Raw genomic sequence first — 25782 nt, 5'->3', positions numbered from 1 at the left:
ACTTTAGATATTTTAATGAAATTTCGCGCACATGTAATATGTATCAAGATGCATTGTTTAGGGTACCGCAATTTTTTTAAGATACACCAGTGGCGCGCGTACGGCATTTCACCTGTCTATTTGACAGACGCCACTAATTTCTCTTAAAATAAAAAAGTTATCTTACAATCTCCGATCATTTTTTCAATCGGATGTATAGTTTTCGCTTATAAAAATAAAAAAACCTTTTTTCTGCATGATCATAACTAGAGTTCGGATTTTTATGCACAGAAAAAGCTTAAAATATGTCCGGTTTTTTAAAAAAATATGCTTTAATGCCCTTTATTTTTGCTATATATTGTCAACAATGAAAAAAATTACATTATATTTACAGTTTTTAGGCATAAAAATGATTATTTAATAATAAATTAGTGATTTATATCTATATACTTATACCTAACCTATATTAAAGTATTATGGTAAAACTATTTAGTTTTACAATCAGACCTATTATTATTATTGTGCCAATTGACAATTAAATGTTCTAAATTTTTGTTTTTTATCGCTTAATATGCTTTTGTACTTGGAGAACGACCTTTCGACGTCGACCGAATTGGCGCGAATTTAAATGATGCAAGATGTTGTTGTTCCAAATAATGTAATTCATTATCAACCTATCTATGAGAAATTTTTTAAATTTTAACTTTTGAAACCCTTCATTTTTTGTTGTTATGGTCTGTTCATAGATATAAGAAAGTGACCAATTGCTTTTGAATGGGATTATCGAAGGGTGGTCATTAACATACAATGCAACAAGATTATTTCATAATGTTTCGTAAAGTCAGTCATAGAAAATAATTTTATACCTACCTGTGTTTAATATTCTTTGGTTTGATATAACACTTAGTTTAATTTTATTAGAAATCATTCTTATGTCGTGTGTAATACAGCATGTGTTGAATCGTGTGCGAATTATGCAAAATATGTGCGAGTTTAGTGTATTGCAGGAGATGCTCCCGCCCAAATGTAGAAAACACTATTCTATTGAGATTAAGGAAGTTACAAACAATGTTTATTTGACTCTCAGTGAACGTGGTGATAGCAAGCAAGCATCTTTAGAAGAAAGTGATCAAGATATAATACGGCGTAAAATTTACCAGTTGTACGAGGAACAAAGCGTGCCTACATTAGAAATCTTAATTAGCAGGCTTGAAAATGATGAAACCGGTGTTAAATGTGGCAGAACTACCTGGAAGTGTATTCAATAAATGGGTTTTAGATTTTAAAAAATTGACAGAAGGCAAGTTTTAATGGAATCTTTTAGAATTCTTAAATGGAGACTGGAATATATATATATATATATATATATATATATATATATATATATATAATATATATATATATATATATATATATATATATATATATATATATATATATATATAAAATAGGATTTGCAGAGAACAACAAAGGCCAATTATTTACTTGGATGAAACCTGGTTCGACACTTATGATACCCCGGAAAAGGGTTGGGTGGACTCAACTGATAAGTGTAAAACAAACGCGTCATCAAAAAGAGGTAAAAGAATAACTATTTTGCATGCTGGCTCTAAAGATGGTTGGATTCCAAATGGACTTTCTCTGTCTGCGAAAAATTTTAAAGATTCTTCTCTGGATTACCATGAAGACACCATCGCTGATTTATTTGAAAGTTGGTTTAAAAACAAACTAGTTCCAAACATTCCTCCTAATAGCGTCATTGTAATGGACAATGCAAGTTATCACAGTAGACAGTTGACTAAAACCCCTTCCGCATGTGGCACAAAAGCAACAATCCAAAACTACATGTATAATAACGACATTTATTTTCACCAAGATTATACCAAAAAGCAATTAATTGAGGTTCTACAAAGCTTGAACCTACAAAAGGAATACGTCTGTGATAATATTATTTTTTTAAAAATTTAACCCTGCTTTGGTCATATACGCTGCTGCGTCGATGAATAAGAGAAGTATTTTATCATAGCTCTGGATGATTTTTAATCCATACAGACACGAAATGATAATTCACTTTCGCATTTTGAATTTAATGATAGTTCAGTCTCGAACGCTCGGACAGCAAATAAAATGTTTAAAATGATTGGAAAAATTCAAAAGTACCTATGAAGAGGATGGGATGTATTTCATTCAATCACAAGCACTATCACTCATAATTTTCAGAAGAGGTTGTTAAAATCACATTAGGTAAAAGCGTCAAATAAGAAAAGGGACGAGGGTTTAATCCCTAGGTAACGGGATTTGGAGGCTATAAATAGAAAGTCCACAATATAGCAGATACATTTAAATATTAATCTTATCCGTTTGGAAATATCAGTAATAATCTAGTGAATGGGTCAAAAATATGGGATTTTATGCTCGAAAAACAGAAAATATTCATTTATATACAATAACTAAAAATATGTACTAAAGCTTCATTTTATGCGAAATATGTAATTTTTTTATATCTAATTATTTCATTAAAAAACTGGTATATCCAAAATATTGGTCATAACAATATAGTTAATATGAGGGCATCCAGAGAAATTAGTTTTTATTTTTAAGTGAAGTGAAGTAAGAGATAGAATCTGCTCATCAATGAATGCAAATGTTATTATATTTTTTAAGGAAATCAGTGGCGTGGCGTGCATTGGCTGTCGATGAACAAATCATATTTTGTTTAATTAGGCCGCCTGCGCTGGCTAAATCGAGAACTTCTTTCGTGAAAAACTGTTATGAAAGACTGTTCTTTTTACTTTTACAGTTTTAATGCAATAACATAAATTCTAAGAAGAAGATAAATAATAAACGATTCTTATTTTTTTAAAAACACTACCTATTTTTAACAAAAGTAGAACATAGAAACTAGATGAGTTGTTGAAGTTGAATCATACGCACTTCAGCTCTTTTCTTCATATTGCCGTGCACTCTTTGAAGTATACCTTCAGTGTTTCCTATTAAATCGCAGGAAGCTCTTCTACAGTGCTAATTGGGATGCAATAAACCAGACTTTTAAGATGCCCCTATCAGAGAAAGTCCAAGTTATTTAAATCTGGGGATCTAATAATTCTTACAGACACAGCCTACTATAATGATAATAATTATAAAAATTGTACATAGTTTTAATAAGGAAGAGATAGAAGAGTAGAAATAATGATAATAATTCTCTGCATGCTGTCGTATTAACGATATTGTTATAACCCTGCAGAGACGAGGTTTTTACATTTGAATCGAAAACCGTATATATTTTATGAGAAATCAGTGGCGTACCATCAATCTTTGCCGAAATATACAGCTGAAATTCCATACGCCCGCTACTGGTGTATTTTAAAAATAAATTGGTACACTAAATAATGAATCTTGATTCATAGTACTATGATTTGAAATTTAGAATTAAAAAAAATATATATTTGAACTAAATTTGCCAAATCAAAACAATCGTCTAAATTTTACTTTGCAAGTGGTTTCTGTGATATAGGTCATTGGTTACTTTCAGATTACGAGCTTTTTCTCAAACAGAAATTGAAGTAATTCTCTGGGCTTGTTTTAATCCAGAAACATGTCGGATACACCATAATTACCAGACCGTTTTACACCTTAATGGCTACTATTTGGGGTCTCCCATTAAAAGTGGTAATTCTAGCTGCTAGCCGACTTTCTATTTTAAGCCGCATGTATTCGTTCGAAAACCATAATGGGGAAAGAACCAATTATCTAATTGCCACTAAACTTTCACACCCATGAACAAATACTACGAGGCTGATCATAAATCGACCATAAATATGCAGCACCCAATAAGCCGGACATTAAAAAGACTGCATGGAAGGCGAAAATTGTTCAAAATTGATTCTACATTTTTGTAAAATTCTAGATATTTCGAAAAACCATAATCTGTACCTTTTTTTAAACTTTAGTACAAAAGTTGCTAGGTTTAATGTGTAGATTTGTTATTACATATTTATTTATATTTCTGAATGTCCTGTATATATTATTTTATAAAAGGAAAGGACCTTTTACGTTGGTTTCAAAAATATAGCAAGTAAGCATTTATTAAGTCCTCTGAATGACAGACAACGTATACAAAATACACAATGCCATTGATAAAACATTATTTTATATTCTTTCGTCAACGGAATAGTAATTTTTATTGGGCAAAAAAATCAAATTATTTTAAAACACTTTTTTCGAAGTTTCCCATGCATTATTTCAAATTTAATCTTGAAAAGAGCAGGTGGTACAGGTTTTTATTCCTAATATTACATTTAGGCGTTTCACACCTCTTAATAATATATAATAAGAATACATAGCGAGACAAGGAAAAGTCAATATATTGTATTTTTTAAAATATTCGCTACCAGAGTACATGCCATCATTGATCTAATGGGTTTTTTTTGAAAAATAAATATTTTTCACAATCTTTTAACTTTCACCAAAACACTGCTCCGCATAAAACCAAAATATATTTATTTGAAAATGTCTATAGAGACTGTCTCTTATATTTTTCAACAGAAAACAATGTGAGATTTGGTTAGTTGAGTCAGTTGGTTTTTATCAATTTATAAGAATGCTGGAATTCATGATTAAAATTTTATGCATTTTATACATAACATGCTATGGTTAGTTTTTGTTTTTTGCCAGAATTAGCGAAAAATAAAATCCTCTTTACTGCATCGCTATGACTTCACGCCAACGCCACGTCTTGTTTAATTATTGTGTTAATTGTTTTGTGAATATTAACCCCGTTACAAAATGAACAAGAGAATAATGTTTTAAGTTGATAAAAAAATCGAAATATTATGGTTGTACATAAAAAACGAGTAAAATAAAAATAGGGCCACTGAGTATAGTACTTAAAAACTAACCAAAACTATATAGATAATAAAAATATATATTTATTATAATATAACCAAATTATAGAACCCATTTTTTATAACTCGCCGATGACTGGAGAAATCTATTTAAAAATATTAAAAATGAACTAAATAAAATAATTTCTTGCCCAATAATGAATATATAATATATATAACGAATGGTTTTTAGGTAGTGTAGTTCATAATTTTTTTCAATTCAAAAAAACAATTGTTTTTCAAAGTCGGTAGTATTTTATTATACAATTTTATTTCAGTAATGTTAATGGAAGATTTAGTTTTGTTTACACGGCGTTGGGGAACGCACAGATCATTTTGCATATCGCGAATCATGTCGGAATTTATTACTTTTTTATTATCATGCACATACATTGTACGATGGATAGATGAAAATGGAACGGATAGTCGATATTATCATTGTATTCAAATAGTAGCGGTCATGTTGTGCAGAACACAAAGTTTTGACAACTCTATCTGCCTCTGAAGAGTCTTCCTATAATAAAATGATATATGATATCATGTTAATGTACACACTGACAGGTGCACTTTGAAAAAAAGACTTCTGATTTATTTCAATTTAATTTAGAAAATTTAGAAAGAAACTATATGTGATCCTAACATTGAGGCCTGTGGCAGTCCACGCGAAAAAAATTGTGGTTCAGAGATGATTTGTTTTCTGCTGTTAAGGTAAGATTTAAAAAAAATCAAACTTTCATCCCTGACAGCGTAAAATTCAACTTTGTTGAGATATTTGTATTATCCATATATTTTTTTAATTACATTTTTTTTTTGTATACATTTAATTGAAAAAAAAATATTTTAACCAATTTTGAACAAATATAAAATATTTATATCTTCCAGATATACCACAACTCATAATTAAACAAAAGGCCTGACGCCATGGCATATGGCCAACTAAGCAATTATTTTATTTTTGAGTAATTCTGGCCTTTATGTCCTTTTTGTGAAATAATATAAAAGCCTTTTAACTAAAAATATACAATTTTGATATACTATGTTATTTTTACACACCTTGTATTTAAATAAGTACGTAATATTAAATCTACACAATAAACCTTACAACTTTTGCATAAAACTCCTTTTTCTGAAACGTAAAATAAAAATTTAGAAGCTGCTAACTTATAAAATGGATCACCGGTTACATAAAACCTTAATTTTAGTCACACTGTAGAACAGCAAAATATGTTTAAAGGTCCCTGACCATCCACTAAATCAAATAATTTAACCATAATGTTTAAATTTAAAATAATTTTCCAGATTTTTAAGCAATTGAGACCCTTGCAGAAATCTTAATAGTTCTGTGCTTTAATTAAATAGAAAGTGCACACTGTTTCTTCAATATACAGGGTGGTTCGAAAATAAAATTTTGTGCGGGAGTCCTGAAAACACGGTTTATTAAGTCTGTTTAAATTATACACCCTGATATTCTTTCATTTTCGAATTTTGTAGTAAAGAAATTAACCCAATTTTGGTTGAAGTTTGTCTGTACCTATGTCTTAGTCTCTTAATTGTTTACATAGCAAAACATTGCATACTGTTATTTTGAAAAAAAATTCGTACATAGACAGAATTAATTTCGTTAAATTTCATTTTTATTTAATTATGGTTTCGTTAAATGGTTACCGTCTTCGCAAAGAAGACTTTGGGGCTTGACAGGAAGAAATATTCTGTCTTGATTACGGACCTTAGAAAATATTCAATACATTTCGACAGAACCTAAAGTTAAATGAAAATGAGGTTTTACGACGTTGTGCGTAACTTTCTTGGAAATGACGGTATTTAATATTGCATTACGTAAGAATCACGAACGTCAGTTTTTTCAAAGACGGAAAGTTATAGGTCATTCAAAAAAATATAGTAAAGGGTGGTTTTAAATTTCCCATGCCAAATATTAAATACAGGATGTTACTTTTTTCACTGGGAAGATTTTAACGAGATTAACCAATTTTTAACATTAAAACTGCAACTTCACTTTTTCCGGTCTCGGGTGCCAACAAGTGCCAAACTTCTGCCATTGCCATAAACGTTCTTTAATGACTTTTTTGGTGTATTTGACCGACATCATAGTACCCGATTCGCTATAAGCAATTTTACATTTTCAATTCCGTTGAGTAATAAAATTATTGAGATAATTTTCTATAGACTATTTATAACCAGGACTACGGATATTTATACTGTAGAACTGCTTTTTAAAATTACCGTGACCCCTTGCAAAAATCGATTCTCTTTAAATATTGCATATACTTGCCAGTTGCAAGGATACGACGGAAAACTTTTTACAAGTTGATAAACTATAGAAGTTTATCAACTTGTGGTATACTATACTTTAACGTAAAAAGTAGGACATTTTACGAGGTTATTTTCTATATTAATACAAAAGTTCTACAATTTTTGCAGTATTATGTTTTAGACCAGAGTTGGAAGGCAGTAGCAAGTTTTTTATTTTTCAGTAGATCACCCCATATATTTTCTGTTATAACGAAAGATTTTTTTCTCCTGATTTCAAAAATATATAGATTTTTGATATTTAGATATACCGTTCTTGAATTATTTAAGTTTAAATTTTTGATTGACTAAGCAGATGTTGATGGAGTTTGTCAGGCGTTCAGTTGTCAATATTCATTTACGAAAATGGGTTACTCAGAATAGGAAAAGCTTCAAAGCTTATCTGAAGGAAATAAAATTCAACGCTTACAATATTGTCAAGAAATGTCGAGGAATATAACACGTTCCCGATTTTTTGGAAAAAACATTTTTGCTGTCGAAACAACCTTCACGACGGCAGTTACGAATAATCAGATGTACAAACCCATATAAAATTGAACCAGTAAAAATACCAATTTTAGAACGTCAGAAAACAGATATTTTCTTAGTTCCTGTGACATTAGCATTAATTTTCGGTTCACTTCCTTCAGTATTATTTGGTTGTTCTATCCTGTTTTTAAATACGTGATTAATTAGTTGCATACACTTATCCAAAAGTACCTAAAACCATGTTTTGTTAATTAATGACATAAACATCGCTTGGAGTATTCCCATCTATGTATTTATTCTTGTTTTCTTGTAAAACATTATAGAGAAGGTAGGTATTTTTTTTATAATAGCGTTTAGCTTTTTGCTTAGCGGTATAAATAACTATTTAATTTTATTTAATTTAACATATGAAATAATAAAAAGGAAAGGAAAGATTTGTGGAAAATTGTCACAGTTTGATTACAATAATTATGTTTATAATTTCTGTGTCGATGTGGACAGCAAAAACATTGACAAAGAGTCGAAAATTTCTATATACGGCTTAAGAAAGTATGACCTATACACCTTTTCTTGATAAGCATAGCCTTTTAATATAAATTTTATGAGTTAGCTTATTAGTGGCTATTGCTTAATAGGGTCATTCTATCCTAAAATTATATTTCAAAAGTATATGTTTTATTTATGTTAGTTGTGGCAGAACAGCAACCAACTTATTTTTTTTAATGGAATGCTATGAATATTTTTAAATTATTTGCTTTTTTTTGAGTAATCTTTGAGAAAAATAGACTTTTCCATTTTTTACGGAAAATAGGTCTTTGGAAAAAATTTTTTTTTTCACTTGAAAACTAAAATTGGGAATTTTTACTATGGATCCATGGAAGTGTTTAATATTTAATGCTTAATGCTAGCTATGGTGAAAATATATTACACAGGGTGGTTACAAATGACCGTGAAAAAAATATTTTTTCTAATAAAAAAAACTATATATATATATATATATATATATATATATATATATATATATATATATATATATATATATATATATATATATATTTTCTAATTGAATTTCAATAATTAAATAAAATCAATTGAAAAAAACTTCATATGAACATATGTCCTAAACGTTTCAACTTTTGAGATACAGGGTGGTAAGTTTTCATTAAATTATAATAATTATGATTATTACATAATTTTTAATATCTGTAATATATATTTTAATGAAATTCGGCACACATGTACTATGTATCAACAGGCATTATTTAGGGTACCACATTCACATTTTTTTAAAAATACACCAGTGACGGGCGTGTGGAATTTTACATGTGTATTTTTGCAGACATCCGATGTAGGGATTTCGCTTATAAAAACAAGAACCTTTTCCCTGCATTGTGATAACAATATCGTTAATATGACAGCATACAGAGAATTACTATCATTAATATTTCTGACTTAGGTAATTGTTAATACGAAGTACGTCAACTTAAATAAATAAAATAAATTTAAATAGGAATCGTTTATTATTTATCTTGTTAGGATATTATGTTATTTTATTAAAACTGTAAAAGTAAAAAGAACAGTCTTCCATTTTTTTTTCTGAAAGATACTAGTTGATAATTAAAACTAGATATTCTGTTTTAAATAGACATTTTATTTTTCACAAAAAGAAATTCTCGATTTAACCAGTACAGTGGCGACCTAATTAACCAAAATATTATTTGTTCATAGACAATCAGTGGCACGCCACTGATTTCCTTAGTCCGTCGCACGGTTTTCACTTAAAAATAAATACTAATTTCTCGGTAGGTATGCTGTCGTTTTAATGATACTGTTATTTTTTTAGCAAAAACCGTACATCGGATTATAAAAAAATCAAAAAATAAATTTTCTTTAGAATTAATTGAGGATTGTAAGAAACATTTTTATTTTAAGAGAAATCAGTGGCGCAACATCAATGTCTGCCAAAATATTCAGGTGACATTCCGTAGGTCCGGCACTGATGTATTTTAAAATCATTGTGGTACATTATAGTATTACAGATATTAAAAATATATTTTTTTATATTTGATAACTTTACCACCCTGTATCTCAAAAGTTAAGTCGTTTAGTACATGCAATCAAATGAAGTTTTCTTTTTAAAATGGCCCCAAAAAATCGCCCTTTTCTGAATTCTAGTTTGATCGAATAAAATTTCGTGATTATGGTCGGCAACTGATGATGAGTTTGTTTGTCTTCGTCTTAAGGTTTTCTCATGTTCTTTCAGCCTAGTTGATATTTTTCTTCCGGTTTCTACAATGTACTCTTTGCCGCATATGCATGGAATGGATTGGATTGGATTGGATAAGTGGTAAATCTGGTTTTATTTCTTTAGAACTTTTGATATGCGGTCAGTGACGTTTTAAATGTAAGGAAGGACCACAGTGGCAAGCGTAGGATTGCTTTAGGCCTCATTGTTATTGGAAGGTTGTGGAAATTATTGGAGAGAAGAGCAGAGGTAAGGTGTTTAAATTCTGAGTTGATAACCGATGATTTTTGGGCCGGATGGTGATGTGACCATGCATTAAGGTATCGGTCTGTGTGCGTAGGTTTTCTGTAAATACCCAATGTTAGGTCTGATTTCGTATTGATAAGAATATCTAAGAATTAGAGGTTATTATTAGTTTCCAACTGAATGGAAAAATGTATTTTAGGGTCTATAGAGTTTAAATAACGTCAAAACCAGATTTACCGCTTTTACAAAAATCTCTCAACATCTTCGATATGTCAAACACAAAATTCACTTTGAGATGCCAGGAGTTTACAGCATTCCATGCATATTCGGCAAAGAATACATTGGAGAGACAGGACGAAAAATATCAACTAGGCTGAAAGAACATGAAAGAGCCTTACGACTAAGACAAACAAACTCATCGGCAGTTGCCGAACACAATCAAGAAAACGGACATATAATTTTATTCGATAAAACTTAAATTCTTGCATGTAATCAATTCTTCTACAGACGAAAAATCCGAGAGCACAGAAATCTATAAACAACCTAACAATCTTAACCGCGACCCAGGTCTTCACCTGTCAGCATTATGTCAATCAGTCAATCGAGACGGTGTTTATGCCTCTCATTTAGCTTCGTCCCCATCCCATGCGAGCCAGTTTCAGTCAATCTCTGAAGAAGCCAACAGGATGATTGCCGAAACGTAAGCAAGTTGGAAAGTATTGCAGTAGCCTGCGGAAGCTTCTTTGAAAAAAAATATATTGTCCCCTCTCAACTAGACTTGCACACGTAAAGTTGCCTTCTTCTTGTCCTTTGACTGTAGCTTTAAAAACAGCTCGGTGATAGCAGTGATAGATTAGTTGCTTATAAAATTTTTATGTAAAAAATTTAACCTAAAATAACATACGTCGAGTTGTATGAATACTGCTGGATTGCCTTTTAAACAGTTGTGACGCATGTCATTTTGCGTTATCGTTCGTTAAAAATATCAGTCAACACGTAGAGCGAGTGGTCCGACATTAGCGCGCAATGAGATAAGAATCGTAATTTATTATAAAGACGAGTCTTGCTTACCAGTTTTCCGTAATTCCCTGTCGATCTCTTTGAGGTTAACCTCACCACCTTCTTCGTTTACGATAAACTAAGCAATCGAGTCATTCAATACGACAAAACTAACCAAAAAAACTAAGCCCGTATTAATAATGTATAATAATATCGCACGCTGAAATAGGTTATCTGCTCGTGTATTAATTTTATCGTGGCATTTAGCGTCGAGGCTTCAGTTTAATCTGAGAACCATAACAATATCTTGATAATTTGATTACCGTAACCACTCACTAAAAATATCTATCTAGTGCCGCAAAATAGCAACGGAGTGATGCTAATGGAAGTCGAACATTTAATTTTTGCCACATGTCTTATGACCTCTACGTCCGTGCAGAGTGGGATTGGAATTATCCCCTGTGGCACAAGACATGGAAGCCCTAGTTGTCGGTTTCACGTTTCTGGTAATAATAATGAGAATAATTTAAAGTTTCATTGATTAATTATCCCGCGCTCAGTTGAACAACGTTACATTATTATCAGTAGTAGCTTCTTCGCCTTGTGTGAAGACGAGAAACGCACCACAGTGCTACGAAATGCTGCACGATTAGTTTTATTTATTTATTTCATTACAAACTCAACAGAATTACATCCATTCACTGTAATTTTTAATTATAGCATAAAGTTTTAGATTATCAGCCTATAAAAATATTTTATTTTTATCAACCAAATCATTAATAAACAAAAAAACTGCGAAACACCTGATGTTGAATAATAATAGTAACAACTCGTTGGGGTCTCATATACAAATATGATTTATTATGGAAAACCAAAATTGATGAATAATTTTTGTGTTACAAAATGTGATACTCCAGAAAAATCTGTACAAATAACATCAACTTGACTTTTCTTGTCCAATCCCTCAGCAAAATATTGAGGATTTTTTCAAAGATTTGTAGACGTAGAATTTTTATTTAAAAAACTATGTTCCCTTGTTGATGTTTTGTGATGCATAAAGGTATATGTATATATCTATGGATTATGGATTCAAATATGTTAGCAGGACAAGAAAGTAGTGATATTGCAAGTGATATTGTAGTTCTGGATATTAGCAACATCATATTTTTTAAAAACTGGGTAAATTTTTGCTTCTTGCCATTCTCAAGGAAATGTGTTTGTCTTTAAGGAGAGATTGAATTAGGTCCTAAGCGACTCAACAGAAAAAACAATTATGTCTTTAAAGGTAAGAGGCGTACCATCAGGACCCGCCTTAGGACCTTATTACCCTTGGGGTGTTTGACAGCATCACAGACATCGCCATATCGGACCTCAGATAAACAAATATAATCAAAAACTTGAGCTATTAGTTTGCTGGCAGAATGATTCCGATCAGGTAAGTTGGATCATTTGCAGTTAGGAAATTCTAAGGTATTTACACTATGCACATTTAAGACAACAATTAGCACCCTTGCAATATTTTGCGATATGTCCAAAAAAACAACACTTATAACAGATTCCTATATTTGCCTATTCTTGAACAAGAACCACACAGAGGTCAAATACTACATTGTTATGTCTAATCAGCCTAATGTGCCATGCCATAAAATATTGTTCAACGCGTATATAAAAAAAATGGAATTGGAACCCCTGGAGCTTTTTTCTCATTCAATGTGATCAAAAAGATCTAAAAACTTTTCAAAGAAACTTTTACAAGCTACTTGGGTAGAAGTACTGATTACATGTTGGGTAGGATAAGATTTTATGTTCGGTTTCATGATTATGGCCGACAACTGCTAAATTTGGTCTTTGATGGATCGAAGACATGTAATAAATCTGGTTTTAAAATTATATTGCTAAGAACCTTTTATATGTGGTCAATAATGTTTTCAATGTTTCAGTGATAAGTGTGAGGGTGTTTTCCTTTTTTTTAGATTGTGGTTAAGTGTATTTTGTAATGGAACGTTTGATATCTCTAACGTGAAACCGAGGATTTTTAGGCTAGATGGTGATTTCACAATGCATTTAGGCATCAGTCTGTATGCATAGGTTTTCTGTAAAACGGAATGACCTGGTGCTAGGTCTGATTTTCCATGAATGGGAGATTATTATCGTCTATTTTCGGGTTTAGAGTAAATAGAGTTGAAACATTCAAGAAAAATTTCCGAGGGATTCTTCTACGTAACATTTCCATAAATTTGGATTTAGATGGAAGGTATCCAGGATTTTCTTCTCAAAAGCTGTTCCAGATGTTTGTTCATAAATTTGACTGTTACAAAAAAAATATATTCCAGACAAGCATTTTTTAAATAATATGAGAAAGATTGGTTCAAGATTCCTTCGCCTTTGGTAAAGATGGATTCTACGTCGAAGTACTAACTAACTAGAATATCCTGTGGATCTAATATAATGGTTTTTAATTGTTCAATGAAATGAATGCAATTAGGATTAGGAAACTGATAGTTTTGCTTAGTAGCAAGTTTGGTTTACCGTGACGTTCATTATGATACTAACAAGCTAATCTAATCACAGTACCTGCTTTTAATCCTGTCTCAATTGTATTGGACATATCAATCTCGCAAAGCTATTAAGCCAGTAGAGACGTCGCTACAAATAAAATTTTTACACGTCAGATCGATAACGCCATTCATTGTCACAATCTCCCAAAGAAAATGTGGTCCCTTCACATATTTCTTAAGAACATTAGAAAAGAATATTGATGCTCATCTAAAAATGAAGGAAAATAGCAGCTACTCTATAAGAAAAAAGGCAAATTTGAGTGATGAGTGATGAGAATGGAACCTTTAGAAAAAGGTCTCTGTTAATACACCTACATTCTGATTTGTACTATTTATTAAGTCTTACTAACCTGATGTAAACGCATATTCTACAAAAGCATGCATGTATTGTATTGATGATGTATTTGCGTAAATATACATCAATTTTGGATGAGTTCATAAACCCACTAGAATTGTTCTTATCTCTTCCTAAGATAACTTTTTGGAAATGTTTAACGGAAACAGGTATTTTAAATACGTGATTATCGTAAAACGTTATCAATGATGTTACACTTAAAGAAGGCCAGATAAGACGCAAGTAACAATTCCAAAAACGCGAATTAAAATCAAATTCAAAGGCACATAAATACCGTAACCACATGTAAAATTAAAACTCACACTGTAGAATTTACGTCAGGTATTGATTTATTTAATAATAATCAGGGTTGCCAGTCTTGCTTCATTTGTTAACGCATTTATTATTTTTTTATTTTTTGGTTACGTAGTTCAATGTCAATGTTACTTTTAATTATTGTATGGTACGTTAACAAATTTTTTCCTCTTGTTATTATTATTGATTTTATTTCTTATTCTTAATGGTACAAATGATTTTATTATTAAAATATCTAAACGTAATGAACTTTTTGGGTTTATTTTTTTATATGCTCCAAACCATAACACTACTGAAATGATTAGAAAACTGAAGGTATTTAAATTCTAGGAATACTGCATACAGATTTAAAAGCGATTTATAAAATCAAAGCCATGTTATTAGTGTTGTCTTGTATTGTCTTGTCTTCCACAGAGATTTGGCTTTTCAGAATTCAAGATCATTTTTATCCAAGTTTAGTGGCCCAAATACTCTTTGATAACAAATGACAGTGCATTTTGTTTAATATTTTCCAAATATTTCAGATAAGACTAATGACCAAATCGCGATCTATGAGTGCGGTCTTTACGATAACACTAAATTTAAGTTCACTTTATATCAAAGATGTCAAAGGTATTAAGACTGTGCTACAGATGCACTTTCATATGTGCGCGAATTTTAATAACAACAAAATTATTATTATGGTTTAGGAGGTCAGCAACGTGCTTTCTGGGGCGCTCCAAGGCTGTATTCTTGGTCCGCTATTTTTCAAAATCTTCACTTAAGAGCTTAAATGTACTACCCCATGGAATACTTACTTAATACTTACCCAGAGACCATTGGCTCAGATTTAACTCCCTTCAAGAATGTTCCCGAGCAACACTCGCTAAAACTTATGTCTCCAAACTCAAACCACTGGATTTAGGGAAGAAAAAATTCCAAATGACACATTATTTTATATAAGAAACTTATTTTAATTTTGAAAACTTTATCTATGACCAGTGCAGAATAGTCGCTGTCGTTTGATATTTAAACTAAGATAATCGGATCATATAATACATAAAATTAAGAAACTTTGATGGTTAAAAATGTTATATCGAAGCACTTATCGTTTGTTGTTACATTAGAAAAAGTTTTATTTCTAACAGCATTTAATTTAAAAAAAAAGTAGATTATTATATTTTTCCGAAAAGTTATTCATGAATCCTGTAAAACAGTCGTCAAATAGCAATTTTGTCTCCGTACATACATACAAAATTATCAACATCCAACATGTCTCTCAATTGGTTTGGAACCCTACAATTTGAGAGTAGTATTTTTCACTTTTTTTTTTGCTCCAACCGGTATATACCTGAAAACGCATGTATTCCACTGTCCAAATATTTATTAAAGCGCAACAGAATCATTTTAAATTTTCTGGATCCGATATACCTCTTAGTTCGTTTGGGTATCTGAATTTTTTTGTGTAGGACTTGCCCACACATTGCGCGCATTGTATTCTATTTTTAGCACTAACCAGAACAACTTTTACTTTCAAGTTTGAATTGCAAAATATTAGACTAAAGATAAATTGATCTTAATGGGTGGATGCTTAAGATTAAATGTTTGGAGATATTATTGCGTAGTTAATATAGACAAAATAAATATAAAAAATAGATACCCATAAATCAAGCTATTATTGTAAATGATTAAACTTCGTTGAGTCTATATGTATGAGAAACAGTTGGCTAAATGGCTAAACGCGACAGTAAGTTTACTGTTCAAGCAGCACTTTTGAATATCCTCTGAATGCTTAGATGCTTTATGTTTAGGTCAATTTTTGGTATTATAAATGTCATATAAAAATATCTTTGAGGAATATGCAAAATATGTGTTCCATGTAATAATAAATATTTTAAATATACACGGTGAGTCAATAATAGAGTAAAACTAAATTTGTAAAGATTGTGAGGATGTACAATTTAAAATCATTGTTAGTTTAGGGTGGCTCAAAAAAGAGTGACGAATAAAACATACACTTTTTTAAATGAAACGCCTGATTTGTAAAGTTTGTTTTGAATTGCTTTTAAAATTCTTCAACTTTTTTATTAATAATAATACACACCAAAGCCTTATGTTTTTTGCAATATTTTAATTTTTCTAAAAAAAATTGTTTTCGCACTTCCAAAAAAATTACGATAGCGTCGTTATTTTAAGGGTAGGTCACTCATATTTAATATTAGCATACTGCGAAGATGACGTAAGAGTATTTGTAAATCCCAAAACATATACCGTGTGACATAAGAAAGTGGGAACACTATAACTTTTAAACGGCATGTGATAGCGATTCGAACTTTGGAAGAGTTAATATAGACTGATTGTCCATTTTTTTCACAATATGTAGTCAATGATTGCAATTCCGAACTTTCGAATTTTAAATGGCACATCCCATTTTCTATATTCTACGTAGGATAGAGCGGTTTTTCTCTTATTTTTTGTCTTTTTAAATTTTTATCATAAATACTATTTACCGGGTCACCTGATCATGGGAAAATAGCATTTAATATAATGAACCATTATTTTTTTAAGATAACCTAGTTTTTTCAAATATCATCTAAATACCCGGACCTGTCAAAAATTTTTTCTGCATTCCCTGTATATCAGAAACATATCAACTTTTTCTCAATTTCTAAATTGAATATCGTTTTCCAAGAAAATCGATAACACGACAAAATCGATATTCAGATAAAAATGTACAAACTGTCAGAATTTTCAATCATGCCGACTTGATGATGAATAGTAATATTTATATATTTTGTTTTTATAAAAATGTATTTACTTATCTGATTTTTTCCTTCCTGAGACCTTATTTTTTAACGGATTTTGAAAATTTTGGTTTAAAAAGTTTTTGTTCCCACTAGCGTGATATTTGAAAAAAACTAGGTTATCCTAAAAATTTAGTAGTTCATTACATTAACTGCTATTTGCCATTAGACAGGTAAAGTAAAGTTTCATTTACAATTTTTCCCATGATCAGATGACCCGCTAAATAGTATTTATGATGGTCACAGCCTCCTAGACACAATTTTCAAAAATTAAATAAAAATTTAGAAAAACCGTCCTATCGACCATTGACTACATATTGTCAAAAAATTGGACATTCAGCCTATATTAACCCTTCCAAATTTCAAATCGCCATCTTAAGCCGTTTAAAAGTTATAGAGTGTTAGTTGGCCATGACAAAATGACATTGTCAAATTTTTACCTGACGATTAAATAAATTATGATTTATATACTGGGTGAAGTGAAAAAAAAACACTTTGATGGCGGTATGACTTTACAAAGCGAAGTACAATTGAGTTATATCAACTAGACAGAACAGAAAGTGGTAAACAAGAATGAGGAAAAGAATTGGAAATTATACTTCAAGCAATATAGGCAGATGCAAATGAAGCTACTTTACACAGAAATGGTGCAGTGAATCATCATACCATGAAATATTATTCGATGGTTAATCCATTCTGGGTACGTTAAGTGCAAAACCAAAACCATGGGTCACTTAATGTGCGGTATGGAATAAAACACTCTAAGTTATTGGATCATATTTTTTTCGCGAACCAATTAAGCAAGACGGAGCTCCTCCGCATTGCCATCGAGATGTTTGAGAACTTTTGAATTCATTGGATGGCCTCTTCGATCATGTGCGCTATCATTACTAGATCTGTCTTAGCGAGTATATGCTAAAGATCATGTTTATGTGAATCCTCCTACAACACAAGAATTTTATATAAGTAGCAGAGCAGCAAGATCGACTTTACAACAACAGACGCAGAGGAATCTAAAAGATTTGCCTGTTGCTTTATCTACCGCTTCAACAATGTTCTTTCTCTTGTTCATTTTTTAATCTTAAATGAGTCTAAAAGAGCTAATAGTAAGAATTTAATTCAAATTACGTCCCATATATCTTTTAGGTTCTCTTCAATTTTTTTGCAAATGTGAAAACTACTAGAATATATATTGTATACTTTCAAATAATTTCACAGTGTGCATTCTAACAGTCTTTACAACTTTTGTAATTGCAATTTTCTCATAACTTTTAAACCAATGAGATAATAAACAGTACTCTATCGTTGACTCACACTGTATATAATTCGATTAAATTCAAAATGTTTGTTTTCTTTGCTCCTGGTGACGCTCTAACGATTTTTTTGCAATTCAGCAATCACACCTAAATCTGACGCGATGTATTATTTCCAATCTCCGACATTAAATTGTGCAATCTGTAGGCAACTCGTATAGAATAATGTGCAATATTTAAATCGACTCGGCAACACCCGTAAAAATGAAAGGAAAGGCTCTCATTTCTGATACAACTATATGTGTAATTTCGCGTCGAGTGTTGTTTTTCCAACGATTTGAGATAATTCCAACCTCGAATATATTCAAAAATGTTTCTTAAGATAATTTTCCCGCTTTGTCGGATTCCACCCTCGTGAGAATTTTGGGATTGGCTACCCCGAATAAAGTGGAATCGAATAAGTGTCCGCACGAAGGCGTCGAGAAATTGCCGCTACTAAAGAAAGGATCTCATTTTCATACATTTATACAATACTTAACAGACGGGATGAATTTAGTCATGCAAAATTCAAACCCACATTTAAAAACTCAGTATTTTAAAAAATCAATTGTATATTAAGGCATTTTGAAATTCTAGAAACAATTAAAAGATAATATCCGAGATATAGTTTTATACGAAAGGAACATATTTTAAAAATACAGTGACCAGTAAAAGTCTAGGCACATTAACCTTTTTATTTTAAATGCTGGTATAAAATATCACTAAGCGTAAGAGAAGTCGAGGAAATCAAATATTACAAAATGGCAGCAAACAAAAAATATTTTTTAATATTGTGTTTCTTTTCTTATTTACTTATTTACTTTAGAAGTGAGATAAATAAAACTTTTGTAGGTAGATGTGTACAACGGTTGATGTGACTTAGCATAACATAACATAAATTTTAAAGTTTGCTGTAATCAGTGTGTCTATCAGCGTGATATTTCTCTGATATGAACATTTGCAGTATTTTAAATAAAACTGGTTTTCCGATATTAAATTATTTATCCTTAAGCTTTAATGACGTAATTTTATTTATAGCAAAGGGCATGTTTCAAACATTCAGGACAGAATTTTGATCATTATTAATATATGTTGATGAAAAAAGTCCACTCAAAGCCGGAAATATTTTTGAATCATTAGGTTGAGCGAATACTCCGAAAAAACTAAATTAGAGATCCCACCAGTAAAGTTCGTTTAATTTAACAACAGCATTTGTCAAAATTGGGCACGATACAACTAAATATTACAGCTTTAGACGCCAATCTACAAACAACTTAAAAATATTTATTTAGTAATTACATTTTTTAAAATTTTAACTTACTCAAAATTCCAAGAAAACGCGATATGATTTAACCAATATTTCACGAATTTCAGATAACAAAGATTTCACAGATTTCACACGTTATTTTATTAATACTTAAAAAATATAAGGGCGATCAAACAAAAGGGCGACTTTGTATCAGTATCCATTTTCAAAATATTTTCGAAATATTAACATTAAAACCCTTTTCTGTGGTAAAATATCAATCGACCACTACAGAAATGTTTTTTTTATAAATTACCGTGTTATCTACGAAAACCCTTGAAATATTTGTGAAATCGTTAAGGGTTTCTGAAATTTTGATTTTTTCAGTAAGAAAAAAAAGCCAATATGTGGATGAAGCTACAAAAAATTGTTTTTTGAAGCCTTCAAAGCTTTTTAAACGCATTAACCATAACATAAAAAAATGTCCAAGTTTATCACTATCATCAACCGACCCTTAAGACTGTAGAAATGTGGTTTTTTTATAAACTAGTGTTACTATTTTTGCATTTGATGTTTATACCAATTCGTTTGTGTTTTGGATCTCAAGCGTCTCTCAACATAGTAAATTTACTCTGAAGCTCCCTTCAGTTAGATTAAGCTAAAATATCACTAAACCGTAAAGCTTACTTAAGTGATTTCAACACCTAACCGATTTTGACAAATTTTAACAATGGTAACTACAAGAGTGCTACGTAAGCATAACTCTCATAAAATTGAACGGACTTTATTATGTTCGCTTGGCATTTTTGAGGTTATAAGATAAATCCATAAAAAGAAATGACAAAAAATATTTTTGGCGTTACTTCTAATCTTCATCATTCATCACTATATTGCTAATTATCTAAATGTCTAATGAACACTCGAATACTCTTTCCCATTTTTCGAAAAGAGGGTTTGAAGTGTATTCATAATTTTTTGCACATAACCTAAAATTTATTTCTCAAAATCTGTGAAATCCGTTTAATCATTTAGAAATCTGTGAAATTTGGTGAAATTCGTGAAATCTTTTGGTTATGTGAAAAAAAAAATTCTACATTTGCGAAAAAATATAGAGAAAACCCTACAAGAAACAACAAAAAGAGAAAACGAGACCTATAATTGAAAATACTCGTAAAATAAGCCGATTTCTTTTTAAAGTCGTTTTGGTGAGAATTTTTTTCGGAATTTCATTTAGCAATTGTATATTCGTATTTTTGTATTTTATTACAAGGGTAAAAACAGAAGATCTGTGTAACTTATGGTGGCAGTAAATACTGTAAAATTGAGGCACCTGAGATGGCAATGACATCTTCGAAGAGAAAGGAGTAAAGTCTGTTCATAGATATAAGAAAGTGACTAGCTGATACGAATTGAGGAAAGACCCGGGCAAGTTGTAAGAATGAAATATGGCCGAACAGGTCCGTACTTTGCTTAGAATTTAATTATTTGGGGTTTTGTTAGGAAAGATACTAACTAAACAATATTTATTTACTTATGTATGTATTTATGTTTAAATCTAAAATAAAATTACAAATTATTTTTATTACCTACTTAAATTACTTAAAATTATTCACATAATATATCAGTATCACTATCGCTATCATCGCCTGTTCTAATTATTATTTGTTCTATATTATTTGCAATATGGATATACGATTTTAGTCAACTGTCTACTGTGATAACTTGCATTGTCCATTACAATTACGCTATTAGGAGGAACGTTTGGAACAAGTTTGTTTTTAAACCAACTTTCAAATAAATCAGCGGTGGTGTCTTCATGGTAATCCAGAGAAGAATCTTAAATATTTTTCGCAGACAGAGAAAGTCCATTTGGAATCCAACCATCTTTAGAGCCAGCATGCAAAATAGTTATTCTTTTACCTCTTTTTGATGACGCGTTTGTTTTACACTTATCAGTTCAACCCAACCCTTTTCCAGGGTATCATAAGTGTCGAACCAGGATTCATCCAAGTAAATAATTGGCCTTTGTTGTTCTCTGTAAATCCTAATTTTTTCTAGATATTCCAGTCGCCATTTCCGAATTCTAAAATAATCCATTAAAACTTGCCTTCTAAAGATGCTTGCTTGCTGGCACCACATTCAATGAGAGTCAAATAAGCATTTTCTTGTCTGCATTAGTCTCAATAGAATAGTGTTTTCTACATATTTTGCATAATTCGCACAGGATTCAACACACGCTGTATTAGACACGAAATAAGAATGATTACTAATAAACTTAAACTAAGTAGTATAACCAAACCAAAGAATACTAAACACAGGTAGGTATAAAATTATTTTCTATTACGGACCACAATTTTACCTGAATTTAAATTCCGAAACTTTAGGTAATATTCTTGTTGCATTGTATGTTAATGACCACCCTTGGATAATCCCATTCAAAAGCAATTGGTAAGTTTTTTATATCTATGAACAGACCATACCTCTAAGATTCACACGCATTAACTCGCTCCAGCACGTAATCGACAGCGCCATATAACAAAACTTAATGGTTGAAATGAATGCAATTCAACATTTTTTGACATTGCCTTTAAAAATTCTACAACAGCATCAAGGTGCATACACAAAGCTAATTGAAAAGACCTTCGCCACTCTTGTCAAAACCACATTTAAATGGCATAAAAGTAAATCGTTCCTTTGACTATTTTCTTCTACGCGTATCACGTTCAGCCGCAGCGACACAATGTCGCTGAACCAACAGCCTTAATCGAGCCCCTAACATTAACTCAAACTTTCGTTTTCCTATGCGAAATCATGAACTTTAATCACAGTTATATAAAATATTATACAAATACGAAATTATTGTTCCGAACCTCCGAAAGTTAAGCAAGATAAACTTTTGTATTTATCACTCTTTGATGTACACCATGTGATGAATAAAACGACCCACTATACGATCTGGATACCCGTAGGAGATACGAAAAAAAGTTTCATACAAAAGTTTCTTGGACTCTCCCGAAGATTTAAAATATTATAATTTTGTTGATACAGGGTGTCCCAAAAGTGTCCCCTCCGACATCAACTTTGTTATTTTAAATGGAACACCTTGTGTATATCGACATTTTGAAATCCTTGGTTAAAATAAAGGTCACTTTCTTAAGAAATTGCTATTCGGATTTTGCATAGTGCAACGAATACGTATTGCAACGAAAATTTAACCACAGACTAACGAGATGACTGACTGACAGATGCGCGTCAGCTTATTCAGGGAGTCCCAAACTGGTGGTGTTGTTTTGGCGAATTTAATTAACAAAATCTCAAGATTTTCAAACCTATATTGTTATTCAGATATCAACTCTAGGACAAAAAACAAGATAAGTTTGTAATTTATCTTATATTTAAATTTTTCTTACTTTTTGAATTATTCGAGGTTTAAGATAACACCCGTATAAATTCTTGTTACGAATAAAAACTATTGAAATACAGGGTGTCCATTAATTATTGACAGATACGCCTAAACACAGGGTTTCCATTAATAGGTGGCTATTTTGAAAAAAATCGACTCTATACTACTATACTCTACTACTATACTATACTATACTATACTATACCACTATACTCTATAATTAAACTTCGGAATTCATATTTAAAGAAACATTTAACAGTTAATTATTAAGTTAAAAAAGTTCCTCCTAAAGTGCTCGTTCATCTGGCATCAAAACAACAAAGAAATATCACAAAGGCATTAAGCTATTGTTGTTTTTCATATTTCTAGATATTTCTATTTAAAAAGTTCAGTTGTCAAGTTTTTTGTTAGTATATATTTTATTTGTATTTTAACTAAGTTACAGTTTTTTGGTTACAATGTCGCAATATTCTGCTCATTAACAAAAAAAACATTATTCCATAGAATTATTCCGGACCTGTCAATCCACGGTATTCTAAAATACAGAAAGTGAGTGCCCTTTTATCAAAACAAACTGAATTGAACGTAATAGTACTGAATTTCCCGAAAATTCTTTGCAAGATGCAAGCAGGGACCTTGACTTAACTATTTCAGCTGCACGACGACGTATTTTAAAAAGCAGCAATATAAAATCTTATAAAGTTCTACCCATTTTTTTTTTAATTTAGACGGAAAGAATTTTTTAATTTTGCTTCACAATACAATAATGCCACAAGTACGCAACCTGCCCGACAACTTGCAGGGGAATATTATATTTCAGCAAGATAGCGCGCCCTATCATTGTGGTCAAGCGATAAATTTTTTAACAGTAAATTTCCAAAATATATTAGGTAAAAATTGTGTGTATAAATCGCGAAATAACTATACAACTGATGACCTTAAGGGAAAAAATAGACAAGAGATTCTTGCGTTAAATAATAGTGTATGGCAGAAGGACAATATATTGAAAACATAAATATATTGCAGCTTTTTTTAAATTATTTGTTCCTGTTTTTTTTTTTGTAGATTTATTTATTCAAACTTGTTACCTTGTTTAGTTGGCCTATAAAATTTAATTATTTATTTTAGTTATTAGGTATTTTCGATCAAACTAGATAATTAACTACTCAATGTTTCCCTAAATATGAATTTTGAAGTTTTATTAAATCTGTTTAAGTGTGTAGTATAGAGTAGATTTTTTTTTTCAAAATTTCCACGTATTAATGGACATCCTGTATTGTTAGCAATAGTTTTTATTCGTATATCTGGAGTATTATAACTTTTAAAGAAGTAGTATCATGTCTTTGCTATTTAAAACATACGTAATATTGGCAACAAGTGATTTAATGTGGGTAGCTTTAAATTCAACAAGTATTTATACGGGTGTTATCTAAAACTTCGAATATCTCAAAAAGCAAGCAAAATTTAAATATAAGAAAAATTACAAATTTACATTATTTTTTGTTTGAAAATCTTGAGATTTTCTTAATTTAAATCGTCAAAACGGCACCACCTATTTGGGGCCGCTGTATAGGCTGAGGCGCATCTGTCAAACTGTTTGAGTATTGCATCATCTCCTTAATCTGTGGTTAAATTTTCGTGGCAATACCTGGATCAGTAGCGTCACAACACAATTTTATATGGGGCTATCAAAATATGAAAAAAACATAACCTCAAACTATGCAAAATTTGAATAGGAATTTCTCAAAAAGTGACCTTTATTATTAAAATTTATTAAATTAAATTATTTAAAATAACAAAGTAGATGTCGGGGGACACTATTGGGACACCCTGTATCATCATTATAATATTTTAAATCTTCAGTAGAGTCCAAAAAACTTTTGCACGAAATTTTTTTCTTATCTGCTATGGGTTTCCAGGTCGTAGAATGGGTCGTTTTATTTGGCACACAGTGTACTCTTTTTTTACAAAAAATAATTAGTCACGTTTGTGACGGCAGCAATTTGCATTTTATTCGGATAACCGAGCGCCTCTCAACAGGTATTTTACGCTAGGAAACTAAACAAGCATATTGTAATACCTTCACCCGCAATAATACAAACACAACGTTCTCACCTCGATAAACAAAAATAAACCCTTGGTTTGCATCCATGCATGTAGCGGTTAGTTATTAGAAATTATCACAGGTCAGTTCGAAAGTCCTCATAAAAATGCACCGTTTGACACACATATTTTCGAATGTGTTTTTAGGTTATATTTTAGCGAGTCGCAAGCCCGCCGCACACAGCGCTCCACCAACGGACTGCACGACGCGAAGAAACAGTTTCCTGGTTAAGGTCCATTGCATTTTGCCACACATTTTGCTGTACGGCTAGGTTGGAAACGATTTCTCGTGCACTCCTCTTTTTTCATTTTGGTGTGTGTGGGTCTATCGCTGCAATAAAATCGTGCCCGACTTTTGTTAGGATTTGTGAATTCCAAGCAAAAGCTGTTCAGCAGGCCTACACACCTTTAGAATCCTTTTTATGTAATTTATGTATTATTTGAAAATAAAACAAACGTTCAAGTTATTGAAATTAAGATTTATTTTTTAAATGTTGTTTTATTGATCTGTAATGAGAAATTGTACTAATAAAAGAGACCTTAAGAATATTTTTAATAAAAACTATTCAAATTTAAAAAAAAATTAATTAACAACTCAAT

The 25782-nt window shown here is 30.9% G+C and overlaps 1 protein-coding gene across 2 annotated transcripts in view; it reads right to left on the bottom strand.

Annotated features, from left to right (window-relative positions):
- The window catches only part of LOC132707353 (protein phosphatase 1 regulatory subunit 16A), a 64867-nt gene extending 39323 nt beyond the window's left edge, over nucleotides 1-25544 (bottom strand). The window contains exon 1 of one of the 2 annotated variants that reach the window (XM_060679174.1): nucleotides 25195-25544. The gene's annotated coding sequence lies outside the window, so the exon portion shown is untranslated. Of the gene's footprint in view, nucleotides 1-11220; nucleotides 11350-25194 lie in introns of those variants that run through there. The other variant, XM_060679175.1, reaches the window with a different exon arrangement.
- Nucleotides 25545-25782: the final 238 nt, after the last annotated feature.

This window comes from Cylas formicarius, unplaced genomic scaffold (assembly GCF_029955315.1).
Source record: "Cylas formicarius isolate icCylForm1 unplaced genomic scaffold, icCylForm1.1 PGA_scaffold_9__14_contigs__length_23061073, whole genome shotgun sequence".
Taxonomy (NCBI): Eukaryota; Metazoa; Arthropoda; class Insecta; order Coleoptera; family Brentidae; genus Cylas; species Cylas formicarius.
Note: the sequence above shows the minus strand (reverse complement) of the source record. Positions and strands in the feature narration are given on the sequence as shown.